The 14,995-nt window shown below is 41.1% G+C and overlaps 1 protein-coding gene across 1 annotated transcript in view; it reads right to left on the reverse strand.

Annotated features, from left to right (window-relative positions):
* The window catches only part of LOC136155196 (exocyst complex component 1-like), a 94,552-nt gene that overhangs the window by 52,966 nt on the left and 26,591 nt on the right, over positions 1–14,995 (reverse strand). Inside the window, 1 exon segment of the mRNA XM_065917059.1 lies at positions 207–560. The gene's annotated coding sequence lies outside the window, so the exon portion shown is untranslated.

Below are 14,995 nucleotides of genomic sequence, written 5' to 3' on the forward strand. Positions count from 1 at the left end.
GGAGAGTTAACAATCTGGATTTCAAACAGTACTTCAGGTCATTATGAGCCAGGTAGTCCTTATTCCATACTGTGCCCAATACTGGTCTAGGCCACGAGTGAGATCTCACCTAGGGCCTCTTATATTTCTTAAGATTAGAAATTTTGTGTGGAACTTCAGGCTAAAACTCTCGTTATTATCAAGCAGGGCATTTTCCCCACATATACCTCTCAAGAATTAGCAGGCGGCTTGTGGAAGATTTGAGAATCCCAGACTCATGAATGCATGTCTTTCTTGTCGCCGATATTTTCTTCTCAGAGATCCAGAAACACCCTTGCCTATGCTGAGCCCACCCAGGCCCTCCCTGGACCGGGCGCTGCCGTCACCCAGGGTGACGAGAGGCGAGGGGCTGCCTGAGCAGCAGCTGACGCCTCACGTGAGACGGAGCCGGGCGCGGTCCCTCAGCAGCCCCGGGACAGGGGTGCCGCCCTCAGACGCTCCTCTCGGGCCTGGAGAACGCCGCGGGTGCTAAGTGTTGGAGCCACAATGTGGACCTCCCGTATTTGCCCAAGGTGGAAAGGCTAGGAGAGACAGAAAAACAAAACAACCTTGAGAAACAGAACCAGGCTTGAAAAGTTCTCTCTCTGAGACAAGTGGCACTATTGTCTTAAATTCACGCTAAGTTGGAGATCACACACCTTTGGTTTTTAAACTGGCAGATACTTGTTTTACAATGTTGTGTTGGTTTATGCCATACAACAAAGCAAATCAGTCATAATTATATATACATATATAATATATACGTTATATATAATATATAATTATCTATATCTGTATCTCCCCTTCCTCTTGAGCCTACCTCAGCCCTCCCCTCACTCCCCTCCAGGCCATCACAGAGTACCAGGCTGGGCTCTCCGGGTTATCCGGCAGCTTCCCACTAGTAGCTATTTCACACGTCATAGTGTCTATATGCCAATGCTACTTTGTGGCGACATGGATGAACCGAGACACTTTCTTAGAAGTAGGTTTTCAGAACATGGAGGAAAAATGAAAGCTTATGTCCAAAGAGATGGGGATGTGTGTGGGGGAGGCGGGGGGACAGTGAGATAAAGGGTGCAAAACATAAGCTCTGTCCATTTTTAATTTGCTGCTGGACTAGCCCAGGCTGTTGTACAGAAATCTGAAAACACTAAATGTGGTGAAATAGCCACATGGACAATTGCTCAAAAATACTTTTCTGTTCCCCTTGAAACAGAATGATTTTACTGATTTCATCAAATACATACCTCAAAGTGATGACAGAAAGTTGAGTAAGTTATGTGCTGGGAATTGCACTTATGATTATTAGCAAGCACAATTACAGTGCTTACACTACAACAAGTACTATTTTAAGTGCTTAGCAAGTGCTTAAGCCCATTTAATCCTCACAATTGCAATCTTAGGTAGGTATTATTTATAATACTGACTTATTTTTTTGAAACTGAGGCCCAGAGAGGTTAAAGAGCCTGTCCAATGTCGCACAGTAAGTAGATGGCAAAAACCCAGGATTAAAACAAACCATCTATACTTTCATCACTTTGCTATGTCACCTTATTACAAGTTATGTTTAGGGAAGGGACAAAAATGACAAGACTCAACTAAAAGGAAAAGGGAGAAATGAGAAAATGACTGATCCTAGAAGCTAGGCAGGGTTTAGGCTCAGGAATTTCTGGTGATGAGGTCTAGAAATAAGAATAAGAACTTTTGGGGAATATTAATTTGGGGTAGTATCTGAATCCATTGAGAAATGACTTTGTTTTCTTTAAAATTTATAAAGACCAGTTGGATGAAGAGTCATAAAGGAGAGGAAAAGAAGATGGTGGCTTAAGTAACGTCTTACTTAAGTAACCTCTTCCCTCTCGTTAGGACTTCCTGGGTAGCTCAGTTGGGAAACAGTCTGCCTGCAATGCAGGAGACCCCAGTTCGATTCCCGGGTCAGGAAGATCCCCTGAAGAAGGGAAACTGCCCACTCCAGTACTCTTGGGCTTCCCTCGTGGCTCAGTTGGCAAATAATCCGCCTGCAATGCAGGAGACCTGGGTTCGATCCCTTGGTTGGGAAGATCCCCTGGAGCAAGGTATGGCAACCCACTCCAGTATTCTTGCCTGGAGCCTCCCCATGGACAGAGGAGCCTGGGGGGCTATGGGGTCTCCAAAGAGTTGGACATGACCGAGCAACTTTTACTTTCCTTCTAATTAATAGAGGTGAGAGGACCTGTGGAGAAGGACAGAGCTCTCTCTACTAGCTGTCCAGACATGTTACCAGGATGAACAAGGAGAAAAACGGCAACCACTGTACTGGATCTGATGATCCCGCAAAGCCAAGGATTCAGGTTTTTAAGAATGGCTTATGATGGCAAACCTGCTGCATGCCGCTATTCCACTAAGTGTGCTTCCAGGCACACATCTTAACTGGGGTAATAGTTCCTAAGAGGTGCACATTTGTTCGGTACGGTTGCTGTAATATTACTACAAACTTGGTGGCTTAAAACGAAACACATTTTCTTACGGTTCTGGAAGACAGAGGTCCAAAACCAGTTTCACTGGACTGAAATCAGGAGTTGGTAGGACCATTCATGCCCCCTCTAGAGGCTCTAAGACAGAATCTGTTTTCTTGTCAGCATTCCTTGGTTTCTGGCTGCATCAATCCAAACCTAGCTTCATCATCACTTTCTCTTTGGAGTCAAATCTCCCTCTACCTCTCTCTCGTGAGGACACCAGTGATGACTGAGTGCCCATCCAGGTAACCCAGGAGAATCTTCCTATCAATAACCTTAATTTAATCCCATTGGCAAAATCCCTTCTGTCATTTAATGTGACATTCACAGGTTCTGGGCATTAGAATATGGATATTTAGGGACAAGGGTATTATTCAGTACACAACAAGGAAGATACAGTTATGTTTCTCGGTTGCAGGAAATGAAGTTTAGGAGAGCAATTTTTCCCAGGTTTTACAATCTCCAGAGTTGAGGTTTAAATCCTGGCAGTCAGAGTTTAGGACACACTCTAAACAATTTCAATCTGTGTCCTTAACTACTGCAGACTACTTGGTTAAGAGTCACACACAGGTATCAAGACCCAATTGAATAAAACATGATGTACTGTCTCATCTTTCACTTGTGTATTTCTGAATCTGGCCCAGCGCAGAAGAGTCCAGAAAATTGTTAAGCAGGGTTACTAAGAGAAAGCATTTCCTGTTTGATTTGCACTGAGTAATGAAAGGTTGCTATTTTTTTTTAATTGAATATGCCACCAAGTAGTGTTATCACCATTTTATATACTCAAACAACCAAACAACAACAAAAAGCTATGGATGCAAAGGTGTCAGGGTCATGTCTAAAGGCATCCTGCTGGAAAAAGAGCTGGGTACCAGATGCCGAGACCCGGATTCAGCCCATCCGTCCTGACTAAGCACCTATTCAGAGATTGTGACTCACCACCCAGCACCTGAGTCTTTATATCCCAGCTTCAAGATGGAAATTAGTTGAGGGATCACAGACACTTGTACTAATCACCAATTCATAATCTGCTAACCCCTTCCTTTGTGGGAGAGAACCTGACATTTCTAAAATCCTTTTCTGCCTGAGAGCGAGCAGAGCTGCCCTTGCTCCTCTGGCCATGACCTACTGTGCTTTGAAAAGGAGATTTGGCAAGTGCAGCTGCAAACACATCTCCAATATCACACATCTATGGAAAATTCCAACCAGGTTTTAGGCCCAGTCACATTACATTTTTCTGAGGATCAGTAATGATTTGCTGCCGGGGTCCAGCCTCGGCAGGATCCAGGGGATACCCTCAGGATGAACGGCGTCGGCGAGAGAGAGAGAGAGAGAGAGAGAGAGAGAGAGAGAGAGAGATGAGAGACTAGCATTGATAGGGCCAAGTCTGCGAGAGAGAGAGAGAGAGAGAGAGAGAGAGAGAGAGAATGACCAGACGCGGGTGCAGAGAGTCTGGAAGAGTCTGGCAATGCTTTATTTTTTACCATAGCTTTTATACCCTAAGTTTGTACATTTCTAAGGGGAAGATAGTTTAACATTACGTCAGCTTGTCCTTCACGAAACCAGGGTGTTTTCTGCATACTTCTTTGTTTATGAGGGTCTTGTACATTATCTTCTGGCCTTGGGGCCTATTGACATTTTATGACCTAGGTGAATGCAAAGCTGTTTTCCGTAATCTATTCTTTAATGAACACAAAGGTCAATCCTTTTGCAGAAGTTATCAGTTAAATTTATCTAAAAGGTTTACCACACAAAGACTCTGCAGCTCCAGTGAGGCAGCCCCTGTTTAGCATTCCTGGTTAAAATTAACAAATTTAAACTCTTATTTTTCTAAATCTTTAACTATAACCACTTTTAGAATAATATTTTTATGTTCTCTCATAGGGCTTCCTCACCCCCGAAGGGCTCTGTGCCTACTAAAGACTTTAGGTGATCAGGTTCTTTATGCTGTTTTATGATTAGGATATTATAAGCAATCATGCATATTAGTACCAAGGACCTAAACGCATTTGCCAAACAAACTAAAATACCAGCAAAGGAGTTTAAATTAAAACACTCCTTTCACCCTAAATAATCTTATAAAATACCACCACCTGGGAAACTTATTGATTAAAATTCTAAATTGATTCTTATTTGGGAAGAGATCGGGGAAGGCCTTCCTGCCTGTGTCAGAGAAATTAGGGAGTAGTCCATTGAGGCAGGCATCAGAAAGACAGATATCATCTTTAAGGTGAGAGCCGGGGGCAGCTTTCCAAAACCCCTGAAAACCTGATTCGCCTTGCCCGTCAGGTTTTCTCCCCTATGGCCTCTTTAGGGGTAGGGTCTCGTGTGTTGGCTCCCGGCAATTTGCTGAGGATCAGTAATGCTCTCCGTATGCTAGCTGACAAGGGCATGATCTCTGTGCTTATTATATTCCATTTGTCAGTTCCTCTCTGACACAGTTGTCCGCAGGATTCCTTAGGAATATTTGAGTTATTTAGGCACTATTTCAGGAGTTGCTCCTGCCTGTATCCTCTCATTTCTTAATCAACAATTCCCAATAAGTAATTCAGCTGAGGTAGGTTATGAGAGGCATTCTTCCCTACTCCATGTGAATCTACACCCTGGACATCTGAATCTTCATGCCCTGTAAGTTTCAGATATGTGACATCTCATCCTCCCCATCATCACTATTTTCAGGAGTCAGGACCACAACGGTGACTGGCAAGTTCATCAACCTTTCCATTTCTTTCCCTCTTGATTGTTTCAGAGTGATTGGCGAGAGACTGTGCGTTTCGATTTTTTGAAAAGCTCAGTGGTCCAGAGACAATACTAGAATTCGGCCCTGGAGAAACACACATTCTGCTCATTGTTCTCTCTCTCTTATAGAACAGAAAAGAGACTCACCCATCACACAGTTACGCAAGGTTTACCTGCATGCACTGCTAAGGATTTGGATAAGACTGCTAATACTCCGTGTTTCCTACAGGAAGATACTTTGCATTCCATAAAATTAAATCCACACCATATGAGAAATTTAGTCTAACCTCTTATCTATTGATTCATGAGGTTTGGCTCACTGAGATTTCCCCCTCATTCTACGGTGAAAAAAGGGAATTGCTGGCCAAAGACATCATCAAATGTTTATGTTTCCAAGTTTGCCAGTTATCTTTAACTCTATTTGGGTTGCCTTTTGCTATGCAGAATTCTTTCATTTTTCTGAAGTCAAAGCAACTCTCTTTTTTCTTTATATCTCAATTTCACACTCCGCTTAGAGAAAGACTTCCTCATAACAAGATACAAATTCTCATCCTACAGGCCTCTAGGTATTTGTTTCTTACCATGGGACATTACTCAACATATGCTATACAGGCAGTTCTCACTCTGAACAGTTTGCTCATGCATGAATTTCAGTTCAGTTCAGTTCAGTTCAGTCGCTCAGTCATGTCCGATTCTTTGCAATCCCATGGACTGCAGCACGCCAGGCCTCCCTGTCCATCACCAACTCCCAGAGTCCACCCCAACCCATGTCCATCGAGTTGGTGATGCCATCCAACCATCTCATCCTCTGTCGTCCCCTTCTCCTCCTGCCCTCAGTCTTTCCCAGCATCAGGGTCTTTTCAAATGAGTCAGCTCTTCGCATGAGGTGGCCAAAGTATTGGCGTTTCAGCTTCAACATCAGTCCTTCCAAAGGACACCCAGGACTGATCTCCTTTAGGATGGACTGGTTGGATCTCCTTGCAGTCCAAGGGACTCTCAAGAGTCTTCTCCAACACCACAGTTCAAAAGCATCAGTTCTTCTGCACTCAACTTTCTTTACAGTCCAACTCTCACATCCATACATTACAGTTATTTAATTAAATAATGCCTATCCCACAACAGAACAAACAAATTTCAGATACCGGCATGTATTAACTGTGAGGAAGTGCCAAACTTCACAGCTGTTATCAAGTTCACAAACCACCACGGTGATGATAGATGTATATCACAATTAGAGAACAGTCAGGCCCCATCTTTCAAAGTCTCTGGGCTAATTTGGCCTTGGAGTACAGAATGAAACAGGGCAAAGGCTAACAGAGCTTTGCCAAGAGAACACACTGGTCAGAGCAAACACCCTCTTCAAACAACACAAGAGAACCCTCTACCCATGGACTTCACCAGATGGTCAATACCAAAATCAGACTGATTATATTCTTCACAGCCAAAGATGGAGAAGCTCTATACAGTCAGCAAAAACAAGACCAGCAGCTGACTCTGGCACAGATCATGAACTCCTTATTGCCAAGTTCAGACTGAAATTGGACAAAGTAGGAAAAACCACTAGACCATCCAGGTGTGACCTAAATAAAATCCCTTAGAATTATATAGTGGAAGTGACAAATAGATTCAAGGGATTCGATCTGATAGTGGCTGTAGAACTATGGATAGAGGTCTGTGACATTGCAGGGAAGGCAGTGATCAAGAACATCAACAAGAAAAAAACGCAAAAGGCAAAATGGCTGTCTAGGAAGGCCTTACAAACAGCTATGAAAAGAAGTGAAAGACAAAGGAGAAAAGGAAAGATATCCCCATTTGAATACAGAATTCCAAAGAATAGCAAGGAGAGATAAGAAAACCTTCCTCAGTGATCAATGCAAATAAATAGAGGAAAACAATAGAATGGGAAAGACTAGAGATCTCTTCAAGAAAATTAGAGATATCAAGGGAACTTTTCATGCAAAGATGTTATAAACAGTGACACATCCCAGAAAAGTCAAGTCAGAAGCACTTCTAGAATAGTGATGTGAGGAACTCTGTGGATCCTCTTCCCAATAAAAAACAAATGATCAAAGTATGGAAAACAATTTAAATATGTCTGGAAGCCATCCTAAGGTCATATAACAAATGGAGAAATACTTATTCAAGAAAATCTGCTAACTTTTAGAAGAACAGAGTCAGTGCCATCTGAACCATGCCTTGCCCCCTTCCTTTCCCAGGTATAGTGACAGGAGGTCTAATCTAGGCTTGGGAAGTTAAGAAGATGGAGTAAGTCTTTCATGACAGTCCAAGCCTAGGGTTATGGTATCTGCCAAGAGGAGCAGACCACCTATTTCTCATCCCTTCCTCTCCCAGCTTCATGTGGCTAAAGCTCTATTTCAGGCAAAAATGACTGAGAAGGTAGAGGCTCTCTTCCTCTACCTGGGCCTTGTTGTAGGACAAAAGTTCCACAGCAGCCATGACAGGCTGAGAATACTAGACCTTAAGCATCCTCGTCTTAGTACACGAGTATAGCTGAGGTTCCATGTTAGGAGGAGAAAGCCAAGACGACCATACAGTATCTTTGCCTAGAACTCTGCTCATAGAACATGGGTGTCTCTGCAAGAGAAACAGGGTGCTGTCCTCACCTTAAACTCTGAAGCAGTAGCAGGTACATTCTGCCCGGGAAGAAGAGGAAGCCTAAAAGCACAGAGCACTCCATACTTCTCCTTAAGAGGACTCATCTTATATTGAATGGAGTGTGGAGAAGTTCAAGCCTAAGGACACTGGAATCACCAGTGGTGATTTTGGTGATAAGTAAATTAGTTGGGGCTTATAGCTCTGTAACAGCAATACGAGAAAAGGCAGAACAGCTAGAAGGTTAGTAGAAATAACTGAGGAAAGAAGTAGCAGGGTCCTCCTGGGGGTGGCGGAAGCCTTAAAATGTGACCTCAAAGACAACTCCTACAGAAGTTGTAGAAGCACTGGAATCAGATTGTTTCTGTTCAAGCAGAATCAGATCAGACTTCAGAGTAATTTATTTACCAGGGTGTTGTCAAAACAATAGAGCAATCAGCTAGAAATTAGCATAGGCTAACTGTGGCATCTGATACCAATGCAGATATGCCATCTGCAACTAAAGCAGTATCCTCAAAGGGAGTTCACTGAAAGAGATAATCAAAGAGGACAGAGATAAAACCATTTTAACCCAGTGGGGTAGGAGGAGTCATACTCAAGCCTGCACTCTCTAAGCTCAACATTAAGGGTTGCACATTTGGGGAAAAACTAATTTCACTCAGCTAAAACAAGCAACTAACTAGAAAATAAATGCCAACAAACAAGTAGACTAGTTAACAATGATAGCCCTAGAAATAGGGAGTTAGTATCAGAACTGCTACAATGTATTATCAAATATCCAGTTTGGAACTAAAAAAGTACCAACTATGAGAAAGGCAAATAAACAAGAAAGCATAGTTTCAGGATTTAAAAGAACAGGCAAAGGAAACTGCATTTTAGAGAGCCCAAATGTACTTTGAGGAGAGAAACTCTAAAGTAGCTATTACAAACACCTTCAAAGAACTAAAGAAAGTCACACTTACAGAATTAAAGGAAGATATGATGATAATGTCTCATCTATTAGAAAAGATCAATGAAAAATAGAAATGATAAGTTGAACCAAAAGGAAACTTTGGAGTTCAAAAAGCCCAATAACCAAACAAAAATTCTGCTTCAGGGGTCAACAGGAAATGGGAGTTAGGAGAAGAATAAACCAGTAAACACGAAGACAGGCTGATAGAGATCACAGAATCTGAGAGCAGAAAAAAAATAAGAATGAGGAACAATGAAGAGAGCCTTGGAGAAATGTAGGACACTATTGAGCATACTAACGTACGGATCCATTCTTCATGGATTCTGCATTTGCAAATTTGACGACTTGCAAAATGTGTTTGTAACCCCCCAAACGGACACTCAGCGCAAGTTCACAGTCATTTACAAACTTATATAAAAAGTAATGAATCATCTGAGTCACCCAAAACATGTTCTAACTGAGGTCAAATCAGGCAACACACTGCCCTGTCATTTCAGCTCTCACACGGAACAAGTTTCTTTTCTGACGTATACTTAGTGTCAAGTTTTTCATGTTCTTGTGCTTTTTTGTGATTTTGCTATTTTAAATGGCCTCAACTGTAGTGAAGTGCTGTCTACAAGCACAAGACGGCTGTGATGTGCTTCTTAGGAAAAAAGGTGTGTTAGATAAGCTTCATTCAAGCATGACTTATAGTGCTGCTCACTATGAGTTCAATGTAACAAATCAACAATACTTTACATTCAGGAAAAAGAAGAGGGGATTTGTTTTGTATGTGACACTGCTCCATAAAGTGCTAAGGTAATATCCATAGTATGTGATGAAGCTACGGAAAGGTAGAGTTTTACAGATAAACTTTTCAGATAACTTGTAGATTTGTGAGTTGATGAACAATTTTTTAAAAATGCAGTGTACAGATTGCTTTGAGGCTGAATTCCAAAGAATTTTATGGTCAAACAGTTAATGAAAACACGACCAATTCCTTACACAGTCTTCTAAAAAACAGAAGAGGACAGAATACTTCTCAACTCATTCTATTATTTCAATTTACCCTGATGCCAAAACTGGACAAACACAAGAAATACCCATACATAATTTGAGATAATGTGGGTGTGGGATTTGATCTATTCTCAAGAATGAGGACTATTTCTGGCTTAGAAGTGAACCACAGTTCTGATGATAATAATTCATATTAGTATGTGTCTGTGTTGTAGTGCTCAATTGTTTAATCTTCAGTCTTAAATATTGTTTCATGGCTGCAATTCCATCAAACAATATGTATATAATAAATTACCTGCCCCCCAATAGAGAAGAAAATCTTAAACAGCTGCAGTGATTATTATCAGAAACTTTATATGCAGCCATAACATCAAACAGTGCTGCTGGTGTTTAGTCGTTCAATCATGTCCTACTCTTTGTGCCCTGAAGGACCGCAGAATGCTTCCCTGCTCTTCACTATCGCCCAGAGTCTGCTCAGACTCCTTGAACTGGTGACGCCGTTCAACTGTCTCATCCTCTCTGGTCTCCTACTCCTCCGGTACTCAGTCCTTCTCAGCATCAGGGTCTTTCCCAAAGAGCTGGATAGCTCAAACAGTGATACATATATAATTTATCATGTGATCAGATGATAATAGTCTTCTTCAGCCAAAGCTGATAAATCACAAAAACGAAGGACTGAAACCTGATGCCAAAATAATTTTCTCTTCCTGTGTTAAACAATACAGAGACTGAGCAAACTTCCTCTGACTATGTTAAACAATACTGAGAATAAGCAAAGTAAAATTAGGTTTTTGCTCCAGGGAATACTCCCTCCTAGAAGAGAAGGCTGAGCAAATAAGAGCAGTTGACTTGTGGAGACGAGACTTACTTGTCACACCGCACTTCAAAACCCTCACTTCCCTGTACGTGCCAACCCAAAGCAGTTACAGCATAAACTCTGCCCGGTCCCAGCTGGTTCCCTCTCTTGCAAGATTCACCTGAAAATTACTCTCTAAAATTCTAAAACCATGCAACTATTCCCCACCTCCCCGGTTTTCCCCTTCAGAGATGTTACCAAGAGTGTGACAGCTATAGTGTATTTTCCCTTATTGCAATATGTCAAATAAATTTAGCTTTACTGGATTCAGGATTTTCTGTTGATCTTTAGGGGCTGTTGGCACACCCCTTAAGATTTTTATATTCTATTGGACAGTGAGTTTTTAAAGACAGGCTCTTATACTCTACTCTCCAAGTATATGTCAGAAAGTACCTCCCAAAAGAATGACTGCATTCACCAGGCAGTTAAGAGAAACCTATGAAACTGAAACACTGCCTTTTATTTTAAAAATAACTATAGTGGAAGAACAAATGCACTACAGTCTCATGCTTTAGAGACTAAAAATAATAGTATGTTTTTCATTGCTTTCTAATTAGTGTAGAAATTATCTAAAATGGAAAAATGAAACTCAGAGGATCATATCAGCCTAGAGAAGCAGTAAAATTTGCCACATTTTATAAAGACAGCATTTTAAAGAGAAAAACAGAACATGTAGAAGGGCTTTGAACTAAATCATTCATAATATGATAAGTAATCTACTCCTAAAAGAGGTTTAAAGGTATTTGACAGTATGGGAATGTACTTATTTATTCAATAAATATGTTTAAAAAAATTTTTTTTAATAAATATGTTTTAATAACTACTATAGGTTGAGTCAAGTTTTTGGAACTGGTGCATAATGGTTAACAAAGCGAATGTTCTCTAAATACATGGGACTTGTATTCTAGTTGTAAGAAGGCAAATCTTTCAGAAGTTAATGCATACATAAATATAGAATTAACCACTTGCGGGAGGAAATACAAAAGTGAAATTTCAAGTATCTTACATAATGGAAATAATAGATGACAGGAATGAGATATGTTTCATCGATCTTAAATAAAACAACACACTCGATCTGAGGAGGAAGGACTGAGACCATGTGAAACTCAGCGCTCCACGGGGCCACAGAGAGCTGGACAAAACTGAGCCCACGACGCACAGGAGACACAGCTCAGCGCCCGAAGCTCTGTTTCCACACGGCGTCTCCAGAAGCGTCAGACAGAGTGACTCTGAGAGAAGCTGCAGCTGGGACTGGTTATGGAACCCTAACAGAGACCAGCTACTGCAGGAGACAGCATTCTAACTCACTGACTGCACTGGGCATTTTCAGTAAACACACATCACAATGCTTACCTAGAATGTACAGGACATAACCTGGTCTGCATTAATACATTTAGGTATCTAAACTCCAAAAGAACACACAAGTGGGATAAAAATCACTTAAGCATGAAACATACACACTTACCCAATCATAATTCAGTACTAAATAAAGAGTTTGAGTTGTCTCAAGGCCCTCTGTGCTGAACTAATTCTTAGAAAAGCACATTTTCCCAAGTCTGAGTCAGGAAGAAATACAAAATAGGAACAGGCCAATTGCCAGTAATGAAACAGAACAGATAATTTAAAAACTGCACCCAAAACAAAATGCCAAGACTAGATAGCTTTTACAGGTGAATTCTACCAAACAGAGAAAAGTTGTCATCTATACTTTTCAAGTAGACTCAAACACTGTTAGCCCACAGGCCATACTTTGAGCAACAAGTGTGTAGGGACTATAGCGATAGCTATGTGTAAGCCAGTGTCAGTCTCCAAGGAATTTCAATAGCAATCAGCAGGAAATGATTGAGCAGGTCCGCAAATCATTGTCGACTCTTCCTGCAGAGGTCTTAATCTTCACTGGGAACATGCAGGTACCCAGAGTCTCTGTCCTGGTCTAAGTAAGGCAGACCAGAGGAAACAGGCTTTACGTAGCGCAAGCTCAACCACCATAAACGCTGCGGATGAGGTCGGCAAGAGTCGGATTTTTCTGTTTGTTTTCGTTTTATTCATCTATATATGCACAGTCTCTGAAACAGAACCTTCCTTTAATAAGAGTTCAATAAGTGTTTGTTGAATTAGATTGGAAGTAAATGAAATCTTTCTGGTCTTATTTTCTAGTTCACCTTAAATATTAAGACTTCTAGTGACATATGGGCTGATTCTCAAAGAGTGTATTTGCTGGAATTATGCTTTCAGATTCTTGCTGTTCATACAGATAAGAAATGGCTCAATATCTTTACTAACTTGAATTCAGCAGCTTACTCTTACTGGGTTTCTGACATCAGAAATACCTAACTTGACTACTTTTCAAAATCATAACATGGATAAATCTAAAGAGCTTTTCTATTTAGTATATCATGATCATAAAATTCTTGTTGGAAAGATTATTTATTAACAATCCAGCAGCACTCGGTAACCACATTAACACTTCTTAATAAAAAGTATAATTAAATAAGATTTTAATGATGCTAGTATCTCCTTAGAATTTTTAATGTGATAGAAAACTCAGTGCCCTGAGTTTATCATGGAAGCCTAGATTAAAAGCCTAGCTGTCTCATTCTTCAGCAGTGTAGACCCTCTGTAAAATAAGAAACAAACATTATATATATGCATATATATTGGTCAGGGCCCCAGTGTCTGACACAGATCTCTTGGACTTGTAGAGGGAGATACTATCATTACTCTTTGACCCAAGTTCCTGACACAAAGCTCTTGAGACTTTCGTTAATTTACTGAGTGATGGGACCATCTGACACAGAGCTCCTAAGTCCTCTGTGATTTCCTAGGTGATAGGAATATCTTTCTGTTCTCTTGGATGGAGGATGGTCACCAGAAAGAGCAAGCTGGGAGCAGAACTTTGGGACTTTTGGTCCCATCTCCTATTCTCCAGGAGGGGAAAAGGTTGGAAGTGCAGTTTGTGATCATGCTAACATTAGGAATCCTCCATAAAAACCCTAAAAGTACTGGGTTCAGAGTATTTCCCCGTTAGTGAACACACCTACGTGCGTGGAGGACAGCGCATTTCAATTATAAAAGGTAGACTCTTGCACTCAAGACCTTTCCAGACCTCATCCTACGTATGTCTTCATCCAGCTTTTCATTTGTAACCTTTATAAAATATAAAATCAGTGAACTGTTTTCCTGAGCTCTATGAGCTGCTCGATCAAATTACTGAATCCAGGGAGGGTACTGTGGGAACCTCCAATTTGCAGCCAAGTTGGTCAGAAATTTTAGGCAACCCGAGGATCTACTACTAGTGATTAGTATCTGAAGTTAGGGGTTGGGGGAGGGGCAGTCTCACAACCCTTAACCAGCAGCCTCTATGCTACCGCTGGTTAGTGTCAGAACTGAATAAAGGATATCAAGCTGGTGTTGGAGATTCAGCGTGGGAAAAATCCCAGACATCTGGTGTCAGAAATCTTATGAACGAGTTGGCCTCTGCTGCTGTTGTTGCTATTTAGTCGCTAAGTCATGTTGAACTGTTTAGAGATACCACCAGGTTCCTCTGCCCATGGGATTTTTCAGGCAAGTACACTGGATTGTGCTGTCATTTCCTTCTCCAGGAGATCTTCCCGACCCAGGGACTGAACCTTCAGCTCCTGCCGTGTCTCCTGCATTATCAGTGGGTTCTTCACTGCTGGGCCACCAAGGAAGCGCTCAACACCCACATATCAAGTGGAAATCACAGCTCACTTGAGACTCTCATGTCAAGCAAAAATAATCACAAAAGTCATTCTAAAAGTCAACAGATGTGAAGAGTATACCAAACTCAGGGGGGTGGCACAGGAGTCAAAGCTTTTTTTTTTTTTCTTAGCTTGCAAAGCACTTTAACATTCCTTATCCTGTTTGAATTACCCTAAGAGCATTTTCTAGTGCCAGTGTAAGGGAAGGAACAATATGAACAACCCTCTTTATTTGTGAATATACAGATACAAGCATACCTCATTTGACTGTGCTTAGTTTATCAAGCTTCACATACATTGTGGTTTTCACATATTGAAGGTTTGTGGCAAGACTGCGTTGTCAAATGATGGTTAGCATTTTTTAGCAATAAAGTATTTTCAACTGAGGTATGTACTTTTTTAGACATAATACTGTTGCACACTAGACTACAGTATAGTGTAAGCATAACTTTTTTGTGCACTCAAGAGACCAAAAAAATTCATGTGACTCACTTTATCATATTTGCTTTACTGCAGTGGTCTGGAACTGAACCTACAGAATCTCTGAGGTATGCCTATATATAAATACACTGAAGCCCTAAAATCCTAAGGCTAAGGGCAGAGG

Source organism: Muntiacus reevesi, unplaced genomic scaffold (genome assembly GCF_963930625.1).
Source record: "Muntiacus reevesi unplaced genomic scaffold, mMunRee1.1 SCAFFOLD_115, whole genome shotgun sequence".
Lineage (NCBI taxonomy): Eukaryota > Metazoa > Chordata > Mammalia > Artiodactyla > Cervidae > Muntiacus > Muntiacus reevesi.